This window comes from Mus caroli, unplaced genomic scaffold, assembly GCF_978045245.1.
Source record: "Mus caroli unplaced genomic scaffold, Mus_caroli_1 scaffold_10, whole genome shotgun sequence".
Taxonomy (NCBI): Eukaryota; Metazoa; Chordata; class Mammalia; order Rodentia; family Muridae; genus Mus; species Mus caroli.
In genome coordinates this window covers 125248414-125263674 of record NW_028227265.1, presented here as the reverse complement: position 1 = coordinate 125263674, position 15261 = coordinate 125248414, and the positions used below count along the sequence as shown (strand labels likewise).

General features: G+C 44.2%; 2 protein-coding genes across 12 annotated transcripts in view; one reads left to right on the top strand and one right to left on the bottom strand.

Moving 5' to 3' along the window:
* The window catches only part of Elavl1 (ELAV like RNA binding protein 1), a 42540-nt gene extending 30830 nt beyond the window's left edge, over positions 1–11710 (bottom strand). Inside the window, exon 1 of the mRNA XM_021170995.3 lies at positions 11534–11710. The gene's annotated coding sequence lies outside the window, so the exon portion shown is untranslated. The remainder of the gene's footprint in view (positions 1–11533) is intronic.
* A 163-nt stretch (positions 11711–11873) lies between these two features.
* The window catches only part of Ccl25 (C-C motif chemokine ligand 25), a 46204-nt gene continuing 42816 nt past the window's right edge, over positions 11874–15261 (top strand). For 7 of the 11 annotated variants that reach the window (XM_029480283.2, XM_021170996.3, XM_029480279.2 and 4 more), the window contains exons 1-2: positions 11880–12059; positions 14478–14614. The gene's annotated coding sequence lies outside the window, so the exon portion shown is untranslated. Of the gene's footprint in view, positions 12060–12870; positions 12911–14477; positions 14615–15261 lie in introns of those variants that run through there. The other 4 variants (XM_085844231.1, XM_029480281.2, XM_029480280.2 and 1 more) reach the window with 3 other exon arrangements.

Here is a 15261-nt window from a genome sequence, read left to right as displayed (position 1 = left end):
GGGGGGGGGGGGTTTTGAGACAGGGTTTCTCTGTGTAGCCCTGGCTGTCCTGGAACGCACTCTGTAGACCAGGCTGGCCTCGAACTCAGAAATCCGCCTGCCTCTGCCTCCTGAGTGCTGGGATTGAAGGCATGCGCCACCTCGCCCAGCAGTTCTCAACCTTCTTAATGCATTGATTGATCCTCATGTTGTGGTGACATCTAACCATAAAATTATTTCATTGCTACTTCAATGTTGTTATTGTTATAAACCATAATGTATCTGATATGCAGGATATCTGATATGCAACCTGAGTCATTCAACCCCCCAAAGGAGTCTTGAATCACAGGTTGAGAATCACTAGATTATATGAGACTCATCCCCCCACAAATAAAAAAGCAAAATGAAACAATAGGCTATTTTTACTTGTCATACAGGACGGATAAAATCCTGTAAGTAGTGGTCCCTGCACACTGCCAGGGCAGCACAGTGGAGGAAGTGGCCCTAAATGTTGAAGGCCCACACAGGTGATCCAGCAGCTCCTAAGGGTGTTAGAATGGGAGAACTGGCCCAATCCCTCACTGTCTGCAGCACTTGGGGAGAGTGGGCCCTCTACCTCCACTGGGCAGCACAGTGGAGCTGGTTCTATAGGCATGGGTACAAGTGAGGCAGCCTTGAGAGAGGGAGAGTGACCCCGCCAAAGGGTGGCCTAGCCAGAGCAGTGCTGAAAACCTGGCTCTGGTGCTGTGGACGTGGGAGAGCTGATCAGTTACCACCTAGGCCCAGTCGGACTGTTCCAAAGCTGTAGGATCTCTATGACACAGAGCAATACCAGGGTAACAGGGAGAAGTCCTGGTGTAGATCCAATATTGATGATATCACAGAACCTAGAGGCCTCAAACCAGACCAATGACTCATTACAATGAACATTTGCAAGTGAAAATGTTTGGACAGAGGGGTATTGTGGGGCATATTGTGACACACTATAGCTTACACAAGATGTTTTCTATCTTCTATGCTTTGTTTAGTTTTTTCTTTGTCTGTGTGTTTATTTATTTATTTATTTTGAGAAGACTGTAAGGGCAGATGGTAGATATGAAGAGACAAGGAGATGAGTGGGACTGGAGTGCATGATGTGAAATTCACAAGAATCAATAAAAAGTTAAAAAATATATATCCTGTAAGAAGGAAGAAGAGGGAACAGCCTCATAGACTGACATACATAAGACAGCACCAGCTTTCTGAAGGAGAGTTTGGCAACTTCTACTAAAAATTGTACTGTGAAATTGACCCCATGATAAGAATTTGTCCCATGGGCTGGCGAGATGGCTCAGCGGGTGAGAGCAATGACCACTCTTCCGAAGGTCCTGAGTTCAAATTCTAGCAATCACATGGTGGCTCAAAACCACTCGTAATGAGATCTGACGCCCTCTTCTGGTGCGTCTGAAGACAGCTACAGTGTACTTATGTATAATAATAAATAAGTCATTTTTTTAAAAAAAGGAATTTGTCCCACAGCAATGACCACATCACTGCAAGTTAGTAATCTAAAGAAACACACTACCTTTAGGCTTGTAAAAAAAGTACAAAATGTAGCTAATACATGTGTATTAATAGAAGATGGCTCAGAGTCAATTTTAAGTAGAAAGCACTAAAATTTAATCACAAAAAAATGTGGTCATGAGATTTTAAAATAGACCATTACCTCAAAAACAAACAAATGAACAAAGGCATCTGCTGCAGAAGAGAGCACAGAGATTAATGTTAAAAATTAATATGCTGGTACTGCACACCTTTAGCCATAGCACTCAAGAGAGGTAGGAGGATCAAGGCAAGCTTGGTCTACAGAGCGAGTTCCAAAACAGCTGGGAATACAGAATCTCTGTGTCAAAACATCACCACCACCACCACAACAAGAAACAAACAACAAAAGACTTGAAGATGAAATTTGTTAAAAATGAGATTCAAGGGCTAGAGAGACAGCTCAGCGGTTAAGAGCACTGACTGCTCTTCCAGAGGTCCTGAGTTCAATTCCTAGCAACCACATGGTGACTCACAACCATCTGTAATGGGATCTGATGCCCTCTTTGGGTGTATTTGAAGACAATGACTGTATACTCACATATATAAAATAAATAAATAAATAAATCTTTAAAAAAAAGATTCAAAACATCTCTTCCTTCTTTTTCTTTTCTCTCTCTCCTAGTCCTCTTTCCTTTTCATGGTGCTGGGGACTGAATCAAGAGCCTTTCTTCTCTTCACTCTAAGAGTTGTGCTTTTACCCTCTCCATTCATTCTGTTTTCAACAGCTCATCAACTGACAAAAAATTCAACTCATTACCTTTTATAAAGAAAAGTTTTACTACAATATAATAATTTTCTTTGAGCTGTCTACTGTTTAAGGTTGGATTTTTTTCCCCTTAAACAACAATGACATAGTTGAGTAGTAACAAATTAATAACAGCCACATGGCCTACAGAATCCAAAAAATTCACCATCTGGCTTTTTACAGAAGAAAAAAAAAAATGCTTGCCATTATTTCCTTCCTTTGTCCTCTCCCTCCCTTCTCTATCCATTCTGAAGTCTCCAAAGGGCTTCCACAGGGTATTCCAATATAGCCTGTGCTACAAAAGAATCAAACTAGGAATATAGATGCAAGGACAGGATGTAAGGATGCAAGGACAAAGCCCTGGGTTTGATTCCTAGCACTGCCAGCAGTCAAATTCTATGTAGCCCAGGCTGGAGTTATGGCATGTGCCACTATGCCAATCTTTTTTATCCTTTTGGTTTTTTGAGATAGTGTTTCTCTGTGTATCCTTGGCTGTCCTAGAACTTACTCTGTAGACCAGGCTGGCTTTGAATTCAGCTATCTACCTGCCTCTGCTTCCGGAGTGCTGTGACTAAACACTGTACTGTGCAAAGAATTCTTAGATATACCACCAAAAGCTGTTTTCATTAAAAAAATAGGTGTCATCAAAATGTTAAACTGTGCTTTGCAAGACAATGCTAGAAGAAGAAATACCCAAAGCCTGAGAAAAGTATTTAAAAAGTATTTAAAAAGAAATAGTTTTTCATCATTTGTTTTTGTTTTTTTTTTTGTTGTTGTTGTTTTTGGTTTTTTTTGGAGACAGGGTGTGTGTGTATGCGTGCACATGTGCGTAGCTCTGTTTGTCCTGGAACTTGTTCTATAGATCAAGCTAGTCTTGAATCATCATTTTTTTTTTTAAATGCATATAGGCATTTTGCCTAAATGTATGTCTGTGCAGCATGTGTGAGCCTGACGCCCGTGGAAGCCAGAGAGGTATCAAATCCCTTGAAATTTGAGTTACAGACAATTCTAATGTCGGCACTGGGACTTGAACCCAGATCCAGAGTTCTTAACCACTAAGCCTTGATGGCACATTTATAAAAAGCTCTTAAGACTAGACAACTCAGACAAGCAGATCTTTTGCTATTATGGTGCCCACCTCTTTCTTTTAGTGTACTAAATGGTTTTCCTTTCTATGCTGGTCTACCATCTTACCAATGTTCTCATTTAACTACTCGAAATGTGCTGGTGTTATACATAAATTGTGTTTATTAGAAATTTATTTCTGATAAATATACATTCACAATATGATGTGTACAAGTATAAACATACACACAAATAAATCTAGATATGGTAGTATCCAGTATTTGAGAGGTAGAGAATGTAGTTCAGAGTTATCCTCATCTAAATGACAGTCCCCCCAAACAAAGAGAACCGGGAGATAGTTCAGAAGGATAAAAGTATTTGTGTATGCCAGCTTGACAATTTAAGTATGATCCCTAGAACCCAGGTATAAAGGTAGATGTTGTGGCCAGCTGTGTAGCAAAAACAAAAGAAACCTTAGGAGTGGAAAGACCCCTAGGTATGAAGTCCAAAGAACAATCCATTTTCATATTCATGATCTGTCCTTTGACATCCACACATGTACAGCGACATGCTTGTCCACTCAAACACAAAAAATTAGATGAAATTTTAAAATAAACCAATACCCAAAACTTAAAAAAAAAAAAAAAGGCAGAAGATTTTATAAGTGCACCAAAGCAGGTATGCAGATGGTAAATGAATGTATGGAAAGAGGCTCAACATCATTTGCCAGGCAGAGAGACCATGTCTACCTAGTAGAATGGCTAAAACAAAATATAACAAGATAATATCAAGTGCTGGAGAGGATGGGGGAGAAGTTAAGACTTTCTATACACAGAATGGTAGGAATGCAAAAATGTTATAGTCACTTTGATGAATTGGCAACTGGCAGTCTCTAAGTTGAACATGAACACTTAGTTCATGACCTGGCAATCATGCTCCTAGTACTGTTTTGTTCTTTTCATTAATATACTCTAAATCTGAAAAATACATTATGTAGCCCAAACCTATGACAATACTACTGCCTCAGCCTCTGAAATGCTAAGAGTATAGATGTAAGCCACATCTGTCTTCTACTTTTGCATCAATGCAAAAGAAATGAAAATCTGTGCTCATATAAAAACATATACACAAATCTATATAGCATTGTTTACAATCACTGTAAGTCTGAAAAGTTAAAATGAGTCATTGATGGAGAAATTACAGTATGGAATGGAACACTACTTATCAATTGAAAAGGCACTACTAGTCCATACTAGATACATGATTTTCAAATTCATTTTACTGGGGGTAGTGAGCAATCTAAAAAAGAAAGCTACCTTTTCTAAATGTTTTAAGATATTCTAACCCAACTTAGGATGACCCATCTCAAAAATTTTTCCCTATGTAAACAGGATCGGTTTACAGTCCAGGCTGATCCTCTAACTTTTACTTTAGCTAGCTAGACAGACAGACAGAAACAAACTGACTTTAAATAAAAGATTAATTTTACGTGTATGACTGTTTTGTCTGTATGTATGTCTGGACATAAATACGTATGTACATACATACGTACATACAAGGTACATGCCTGGTACACTCAGGGGTCAGAAGGCAATGGATCTCATGGAACTGGAGTTAAGATGATTACGAACCACCATGCAGGTTCTGGGAATCAAATTTGTAAGTAGAACATGTCTTTAATCCTTGCACTCAGAGGCATAGACAGGTAGACAGACCACTATGGCCTTACGGCCAGCCTAGCCCACAGATTTCTAGGCCAGCCAGGATTACATAGTGAGACCCTTTAAAACAAAACAAAACAAAACAAAACCAAGCCTCAAATACTGGGGCTCGTTGGTAGCTCAGTACTTAAAGAGTTTTTGCCTACCATGCATGAGGCCCTGGGTCCCACCCCAGTACCACATGGAAGTGGTAGTACACAACTGTAATCCCAGTACTTGGGAGGTGGAATTCAGAAGTTCAAAGTCATCCTCATATACATATACTTTACACACACACACACACACACACACACACACACACACACACCATGTTTGAAGGCCAACTTGGGCTCCTCAGACCCTTTCTCAAAACAAAACATCCTTCAAACAGTCCTACACAAAAATGAGTAAAAATTTCCATAATGCAAATTAAAAACTAAAATTAAGATTTAAACAAAAAATTTCTTTGTCACACTGCTCCACAGCATGGTCATGGACAGTCAAAGCTGAACACTTCTTGCAGGTCAAATCTATAGCCAACTGACAACAATAGAGCCAGTCTTATGGTACTTCAGAGGCTACTCCACTCAACCTTCAGGAATGCTGCCCTTAACCATTTCCAAATCTGTGTAGCCCAACCTGGGTCCAACTGGTCCTGTGCCTATAAGCTCTAACCACAACAGGTCTTGTGACTATCTCATTATCAATGATTACTATCAAGCCACTGTCACCTCCTGCTCTTATGTTAACTCCCTTCATTCCCAGGCTTTCCATGTCAGCACCCAGTAAAGCTCAGAGGTCACACTATTTTGCTCATGGTCAATCAGGCTGTTAATAAGTAACAGAACTTGGCCTTAAGTTGTCACTACATGGTGGTGTTCCAGAATGAATCATACCGTTGTGATGATGTCCCTATTGAATTTTCCAGCCTGTGTCCCTAACCTGGCTTTGTCCCATATGGGACAAAAGGCTGCTCTACTTCTCAACTGTAAAAAAAGCCACAGAAGTATGAGAATGTGCTTTCACTTTAACCCCAGGTTTTGATGCAGGGCTACTTTAGACTGTCTGAAGCAGCTGACCATAACTTGCATCACGCTCTAGCAGAAGCATAGTTTCACCAGCTGCAGATCATTTCTGTGGTTGTATAAGGGTACATAAATTCAAGCCCCCCCCCCCCAAGATGTGGGTGTTGGTCATTTAGGGAGGTTGGTTATAGTCTGATAGTTAAGTTGTGGTCAAAGAAGAAACAATAGGAAAGAAATTAAATTCAGAGATCTTTCGCCTCCATCCTTGTTTCTCTCCTATCTAGTGTTGGGGTTGAAACTGTGTGCGTGTGTGCACGCACACACATGCACGTGATCATAAAGTGTGGGAAAAAGAACCCACAACACAGCAAAGACAAGCTACACTCAATTCCTCTCCACCTCTGGCATATGTCTTTATTACTTCCTCAATCACCGTTTTAAAATCATTTACTTTTCACCAATAACAAGAGTGAGATGTTGGCGGGGAAGATGGCTCAATAGGTCAAGAGTTTATTGAGCAGGTCCGATAATCTGAGTTTGATCCCCTGGAACACATGCAAAAGTAGAAAGAACCAACTCCACAAAGTTGTGCTCTGAACTCCACATGTGCGTACACCAAAATAAGTAACAACATAAACACAGCAAGGACTTTAAGGGCCAAGTTTATACATGCAGACATGGCCCAAGTCCCAACTACCACAAACTGTTTCTAGCAATTGGGGTTAACATATCCCACGTTCAGTGCATGAGCCTCATGCTGGGAAAATGACCTTTTTACCATGGTAAATCCCCTGCCAGGTAAGGACAGACCACTGTTACCTAAGGGCCCCCGAAATCAGGGTTCCAGGCAACCCTGGTGTGTTACACAGTAGGAAAGGAAATTACAGGCTCTCAGATTCCACCAAGGATATTGTATGCCTGGAGTCTTCGAGATGGGGGTGGGGGGTGGGGTGAGGAGCAATCACCCAGGAAATGCTCTGGTGGCAGAAAAAAATCTGAAGGTGCCACTTGAACCAATTATGACTGCCATCCATCAAAGGCTCAGGTAGATGAGGCACATACAGATCCGTACTGGCCCCTGTCCACAGCCAAGAAAAGGAAGACCACTTGATTAGGGTAGCTCCACTCCAGCCAAGTAAGTTCACAGTGAGTCAGGTGCAGAGAGTGGCCTGCCCCGTCCAAGTGCTCTACAGGCCTAGGAACTTGGCCAGCTCTAAGGGTCCTGCTGAAAGTGCCAGCAACCTAGAGCTGGTGAAGCTCTTGCAGAGAGAGCTCAGTAACACAGCAGGGCATGAAAACCCATGGGCTCTACCCCACTTCCAAAGCGAATCCTGAAAGGCAGTGAGGGTTAATCATTTCATGTTCTCACTGTGGACGTTACCAACTGCTACACAATACATAATAAATGTGGATACCCTTACTTCTAAATCTAAGTTGTGTGTGTGGTTCCCTAACCTGTCTCCTGACCTTACTCTTCCCCAAACCTTTCCATCACCTTGAATTACTTTCTGTGGAGGCACTACATACTTGTCCTAATCTCTATTTCCTCTATCTAATCCAGCTACAAGTTCTGCCTCTCCCTCCTCTTTCTCAGTCAGGTCCCTGTCCCCTCTTTCCTAGCCCAACTTCTAAACATGTCTGTAATGAAGCCAACTTAACCTTTTCCTCCAAATGTCTCCAGGCTTCTCTGTTCATGGTGACATCAGCCTTGACATTGGTTGCTGTGCACTATTGTCTCCTGTCAATCCTTCCTCTGGCATAAAGGTTTCTTTGATGCGTAATTACATCCAGTCACTTTTGAACTCCACACTAACTTTCTTCTCCAGGCATGGGTGGAATGCCAACCATGTGCCAGGCACTGGGAACACAGAACAAGAGCGATTCCAACCTCAGCAACTCTGCTTAACCACTTTCTACTTTTATCTCCACATTTATCCTCCCTAGTCCTCTTGGTCTGGCTTAACTGGCCCACTCAGGCCTGGCAGCTTCTTGGTGCCTTCCTTTTCTCTTATTCTGCCGATTTGTTGATCCTAGATAGCCCTCCCGGTTCCTCTTTGATTGAAATCTGCTCGAGTAACAAATTCTCATTCAGTATACTTTATATAAAAACAAACCTTCGTTTTTTATATTTTGTTTCATACATTGAGCTTCTTCTCAAACCAAGTTGACTTTCTTTTTGAGACAGGGTTTCAGTGCAGCCCAGACTAGCCTTAAATCCCATAGATGGCAATATCTGCCCCTAACTCCTGAGTACTGGGGATTACAGGGACGAGAAACTATTTCTGGTTTATAGGATACTGGGTATATAAACTAAAATTTCATGTATGAGAGGCAAGGACTATACCACCTGAGCTACATCCAAAATCTTGAAGAGGTCATTTCTCCCCAGTGATGGAGAATGGGAAAGTAGGTTTACATTACTGAGCATGCAGTGAGCATCCACTGTTGGTACTGGACATGTGTGGACATGAAAAGTCTACTACCATCCTATTTCCTCCATTCTGTTTCAGCCATGTGCTTTCTTGTCTCCAGGCATATATTAAACTGCTTTGCCTTTCTTCTCAAGTTCTCTGTGGCCACTCATCTTTGCAGCACTCAAACACTAGGCAGGGCTGGCCATCGTTGTTCTTCCACATGTCCAAATTCCTTAAGTGTGTTTCAGTGTTTCCTTGTTTCTAAGCTTATGTTCTGTGTCATATTAGCAATTTTTCTAGCTTGAAGGAACACAATCACATCCTAACTGGTTTTATGCCTGCCAGTCAGTGCATCCTTTGCAAATGTGACTCCCTCTGTCAATGATCATAAGTCTGGAGTGGGTCCTCATAATATCTGAGATTTCTTCCCAACAGACCTGCTACTCACTTCCTTCTACGTTTCCAAAAGTTCCATACCCCATACGTTTTCCAGAGCTAATGGCTCCACCTACCCCACTCACCAAGTTCTTGAAGAGCCTTTCCCACTCATCTTTTACCTAGCTATTTCCTCTGGGTCCTCCTGCCTTAACAACTCAGGGAACATTTTGGGGTCTCCTGGGCTTGAATAACAGTTCCTTTTCCTGTGCTTCCACATCACCTGGTGCATTACTGCTCACCAGCCAGGCTAAACCATCTAAACACAGTTCATATACACCATGGCCTCTCCTGAGCCGATCCTCTGGGCTGAAATACAACTTTGGGGAAGGGGACAAAAGGCTTACTTCCCTCTTGTTGGTCTTTCTCCGTAGAACTATTGCCACCTAGGGGCAAAAGGCCAGCACTGCATCTCACTCACCAGCATTTAACCAGCTTGAACACACTGAAGGTGATGGGAACACCAATCATTCTGGAGGAAGTGGAAAAGCCTTGGCATTTGGGGGCAGCTTCAAATGGTGTTTGTGCTCTGAGCTGGGCCACACAGCTTTCCAGGAAAAGAGCAGAAAGGGTCAGAAAAGCGCATAGTGGGGCATCCCAAACTTAGGGCTTCTGATTTTAATGTTTAGAACCAGTTGAACAGCCCAGCATATTTTTTTTTTCATGCCCCAAGACTTGTTTTAATCAGGAGAAACATAGATCTGCATCTTCGAAAAGTCAACTCGTGCTGGTGTGCAGAGGACAGAGAAGCAGTGTGAGGAGCAACGGCTGAAGCACATGGATCAGTATGTTCTTCAGTCTTTCCCTTTCTACTGTTGCCCAGGGACCTACTCCCGAACACAGCCAAACTGAAGTTGTTTCCCTCAAACCGGCACTTCAACAGAAACATCTCCTCTTTCTCTCAGCTTCTTCACACTCCTTGAAGTCACAGCATTAAAAAAATATTTTTAGATTTATGTGTGTTTTGTTTGCATAGGAACCACATGTATGCTTGATGTTCTGCAAAGTCAGAAGAGGGCATGGGATCCTCTGGAACTGGAGTTATGGATGGTTGTGAGCCATCATGGAGGTGCAAGGAACTGAACACAGGTCCTCTGCAAGAGTTACAAGTGCTCCTGTCCACTGAGCCGCCTCTCCCCACATCATTTTCAAAACCAGACCTCAACAGTTTTGCATACACCAGTATGCAGTATGTTGGCGGTATCTAGGACTTGCTTTCAAACCCTACATTGGCCACTACAGTGCAAGAGATTATCCTAAGTTTCACTTTCTTCTCTAAAATGGATACTTTAACACCTACCTTAGGGGCTGGAGACATGCCCGTGAAGTATGAACACATGGTCCATTGTTGAAAGATTCTGGTGATTATTTTAACTGCATATTCCATGTGTACTGGGGGTTTCCTCACATCTTTACATCTGTACAATACTTTCTATTCACAGGCAATTCAATACAGCTTACTCAAGATCTTAGGAGCTTCACCCAGATCATCGGATAGAGATGGAAAAACTTTTCCAGGAAGATTGCTTAAAGATTTCTTACCTCTGTGTGTATGTGTTTTGGTGGAGGGGAAAAACGAGAGAAAGAACCCTAGCAACGCCTCAATGTGTTTTTGGTACTCACAACTGGAAGAAGTAGGAGGCGGAGATGCTAATACTCAGTAGGCAGAAGAAGCTAGGCATGCTATCCAACTTTCTGCAATGCATAGGGCAGCCAGGCCCTCCCAACCAACCATTATCTGACTCTAACTGCCTGTAACAAGGAGGTTAAGAAAGCTTTAACATCCGATCTTGCCTCTTCTAGAGCTCTGGCCAGCGGTGTCCCACATGGACACTTCCGATAATGGAAGCTCTGTCTAGTGCAAAAAAGTTCTCCACCTGCTCTCCACATAGTAGGAGTCAAACACATTTTGGCATGGTTTAGCAGCAGAAGACAAGAGAAAGGGAAGATCCATCATCACTACCCATTGTTCAACAGCGTGCAATTATCTTTTTAATATTTACACGTTATTTTACAAATGAAAACGTCCCTAAAACAGCTTTGTTAGAGATGGCGATCAAAGAAAAATTTCCCCTTTCTCTTCTAGACTTCTACACACAGACGAAAGGTTTGCACACTTCTAAAAGGACCTCACGATCCGTAGCGGTGTGTCCAGAAAATCGTCCACAAAAGAAATCTATGGGATTTCCCGAGGGAGCAAGTCTGTGGGCCATGACCTCTGGCGCCCAAGGTCCTCGCTCCACTCTTCCACCCCCGGATCACCCGGCCTCCGAGATCAACTATCCGGGGCCCCCCAAGCCTCGGAGCCCGGCCCCCCAAAGCGCGTGCCCACGCTGTGTCCTTCTCCCGCCTCTCTCGCGGGAGCCCAGAGGAATCTGGCCCGGCGGAGGCTTGTCGCCAACCTGAATCAAACAGAGTCGGTTCCCATTCGCCCAGCCGCGGCCCACACGCGCGTATCCATACCCAGGCCTACCGCGGCCTGGGGCCTTCGGCCGGTGCAGGCCCGGCGGACGCCCGTGGGGCTAGGCGAGCTCAGGCCCTAGCGCGGCCTACTCTTTCGGAAGTCGCCGAAGCCTCCGGCCTCACCTGAACACGGGCGGGAAGGCCCGGGACTCTGCTCCGGGGCGGGCGGCGCGGCGATAACGGCTCCGCACGGCCTCGGCAGCGGTGGCGGCGGCGGCGGCGGCGGCGGCGGCGGCGGCGGCGGCGGCGGCGGCGGCAGAGCGGTAGCGGTAGCGGCGACGGCGACGGCTGCGGCTCCTCCTCAGCGCGCACGACCCGCTCCCCGGCCCCGCGGCCCAGACACGCCCCCTCCTCAGCGCGCTCTACTATTGGTCAGGGTCTTTGAAGAAGCGACGCTCATTGGTTGGCATGGCTGTCGCGGTACGCGGGTGCGCGCGGCGTAGGCGGGACTTCCTGTCGGCGTCGTCCGCGGTGGACCAGGGCGCCTAGTGGAGTCGCGAAGTGGCTGGCGATGGCTGCGGTGAGGGTGAGTTGGAGCCTGGCCCGCAGTGGACGCCGTCTGGACGTCGAAGCCAAAGAGTGGCGCTCTTTATAGAACGCACGTCGTGTGGTCCTCACAATGCGGGCTGTGCAGCCGCTTACGTCCAGAGTAAGCAAAGTGGTCATCGGGAGCCCTGGCTAGGAGGACAGGATCCCCGATTCGAATCCCGGCCCGGACATTTCCGGTCTGCCTGCAGTTGAGCACCGGCTGACGTCACTGAGCCAGGCCTCAGTTTTGTTATCTGGTGAAGCGGGTTAAAGGATGTGGTCAGCATCGTCAGCCTCTGGGAATCTAAAGTTAAAATTTCTTGGTTTTAAGATTTTTCTTAGTGTGTATGCATGGGTGTTCAGCCTGCATGTATATTAATCCTGTGCACCACATGGTGTAGTGCAGATGGAAGTCAGAGAGAAGGTCGGATCCTCCGGGGGACTATTGTTAACTGCGTTTGGGAGCCGACTACTGAACCCATGTCCTCTGTAAAAGCAGCTAGTGATCTTAATTGCTGAGCCATCTTTCCAGCCCCACTTCCTTCGAAATTTAAAATGCCTACTATGTGCCAGCCAGTCGGGCAGTGACCAGAAAAACAACTGCCTGTGCCTTTTGGAGGCTGCTGTTCTGGGCTAGTGCTATCAGAAACGTACATGCCACCCTGTTTGATTGAAAACTTCTCTATTGTCTCTACCTCTGTCCACCGTTTTTTTTTGCGTGTTTGTTTTCTTTTAGTCGGGATCTTCCTAAGTAGTCCTGGCTTGGAACTTATACATCATGCTGACCATTGCCTCATAGAGATCTATTTGCCTGCCTCTGTTTCCTGATTGCTGGGGTTTAGGGTGATGTTTCATATGATCCAGGTTGGCCTTAAGCTCTCTGTGTAACGAAGGATGTCAGTGAAATGATCCTTTTGCTTTCATCTTCCAAGTTCTAGGATTACAGGCCTGCAACACAGCCGCAGCGTGTAGGTAATCTTTTAAAAGTAGATCTACAGGATTTTAAAAAATGTTATATTTAAAATTTTTAATTATGTATGTATTTGTTTGTATGTATGTACGTGTTTTTAAAAGGTGGTGTTTGTGTATATGTGTATAATATGTATATATTATAATATGCATGGGTTTGTGTATATGTGTATAATATGTATATATTATAATATGCATGGGTTTGTGTGAAAGTCAAAGGATTACTTGGAGGCGCCAATTCTTCCATCATAAGAGATATGGGGGGTTGAACTCAGGTTTACACTCAGCAACCAGTGTCTGTTCAACTGAGTCATCTGTATAGCCTGCGATGTCCTTTTAAAAAAAAAAAATTAGTTTATTTATTCACTTAACATCCCAATTGCTGCCCCCACTCCTGGTCCCCTTTTCACAGGGTTCCCTCATTCCCCTTCTCCTTGTCCTCTGAGAGGGTGGAGCCCCTCACCCTGGCATGTCAAGTCTCTACAGGGAGAGGCACAACTTCTCTCTAAGGCAGACAAGGCAGCCCAGTTAGGGGAGCATATTCCGCTTGTGACATTCTTCATCAGCTCTGTACAGTAAAACTTTAAAGAAACCACAAAATTGTCAGCTATATGGCAACTTAAATTTTTAAAATTATTAACTTATGGGCCAAGGGCGTAGCTTAGTGGTAAAGTACTTTCCTAGCACATCCAAGGAGGTTCACAAAAGAAGAGGAAAGGGAAAAAAAGGACATGGATATAGTTTGGTGGTTGAGTGTCTTCATGACATACACAAAGAGATAAAGTAGAAGGGTCAAAAGTTCATAGACAGGATGGAAAGATGGCTCAGCAGTTATGAATAGTGTTACTTTGCAGAGGACCATGATTCAATTCCCATCAACCCATCTGTTGACTCACAACTAACTTTAATTGCAGTACCAGGGGTATAGCACCCCCTTCTGTCCTCCAGGGGCACTGCACTCATGTATACAAAGCCACACTCAGGCATACATATACATACGTGACTCACAAATAAAAATACAATCTTCCCTTTAAAAAGAATTTCATCCTTGACTATGTAGCAAATTCAAGGCCAGCCTCAGCTACATGTGACCCTTTTTTTTTAAAGTAAGTTATTAGTTGAAAAGGTAAAAATAACAGGTCTGCAAGATGGTTGAGCAGGATGAGGCACCACCTGACTTCCATCTCCAGGACCCACATGGTAGAAAGAGAGAACTGACTCCTGCAAGTTGCCCTGCCTTGTTTAGCCTCTTTAGTAGAAGATGTGGCCCTTACTTTCATATCCACACATTGGCACACACAGTTTGTTTGTTTGTTTTTAATGTAAAACCCAGATATTTTTAATAGCTTTACTTAACCATATTTTAACATATGATCAAAGTTAAGAGTTATGAGATCTTTTGCCAGGAGGTGATGGTGCATGCCTTTAATCTCAGCACCCAGGAGATAGAGGCAGGTTTGAGGTCAGCTGGTCAGCAGAGCAAGGCTATCCAGAGAAACCCTATATGAAACAAAAAGTTATGAGATCGTTTATATTTTGTGTTTTTCCTCCATTTGTTTTTGAAATCTAGTGCACATTTGCGTATCAAGTTGGACCTGTTGCATTTCAAGGATTCAGCAGTCCTACGTTGCCACTGGACCATGAGGAGGCAGAAGGAAAATCAAGTGGATTCCATCTGCAGTGGTTTTTAAAAGGGCAAGAAGAAAAGTAAGCTGGGGAAGGGTATATGGAAGGAAGGGATTGTAGTTCAGAGGGTAAGCCAGGAAGGTGGGCTCTAAAGATGGAGTGTGAACAGGAATCAGAGGAGTTGGGAAAGTTACAGTCTTTGTTGTTTAGCATTGCCCTGTAGCTCATGCAGAAATTATGGGTCTGGGGCCTAGGAGATAGCTTAGTGGGTAAGAGGTTTGCTATGCAAGCATGAGGACCTGAGTCCAGAGCCCGGTACACACATAAAAAGCCAGGCATGGACTGTGTGTCTGTAATCACAGTGCTGTGGGAAATAGTGGTGGGAAGATGGATGGGTCTTGCTGGCTGCCAGTCACTCTGTCTCAAAGGAACAAGGCAGGCAGTGATAGAGAGCAGGATATCCATTGTGGGGTAGTTGGTCGTGGCAAGAAGCTTGGTGAGGTTGAGTGGGTTCAGAGACCCCAGCTCCCATCTGAGCACAGTAGGTGTGTTTCCCTGCTCCTTACCAGACTCCTGGCCTGAAACACATGACCACACGCCACACATAGGGATGTGACAACCACGTAGCACAAAGCAGTTCTCCATGCCAATGAGGTGTCTAGATGGGCCCTGGGAATTTAGCTAAGCTTTTCTTCCCAGACATTCCTTCCTGCAAAAGGTAATCTCTG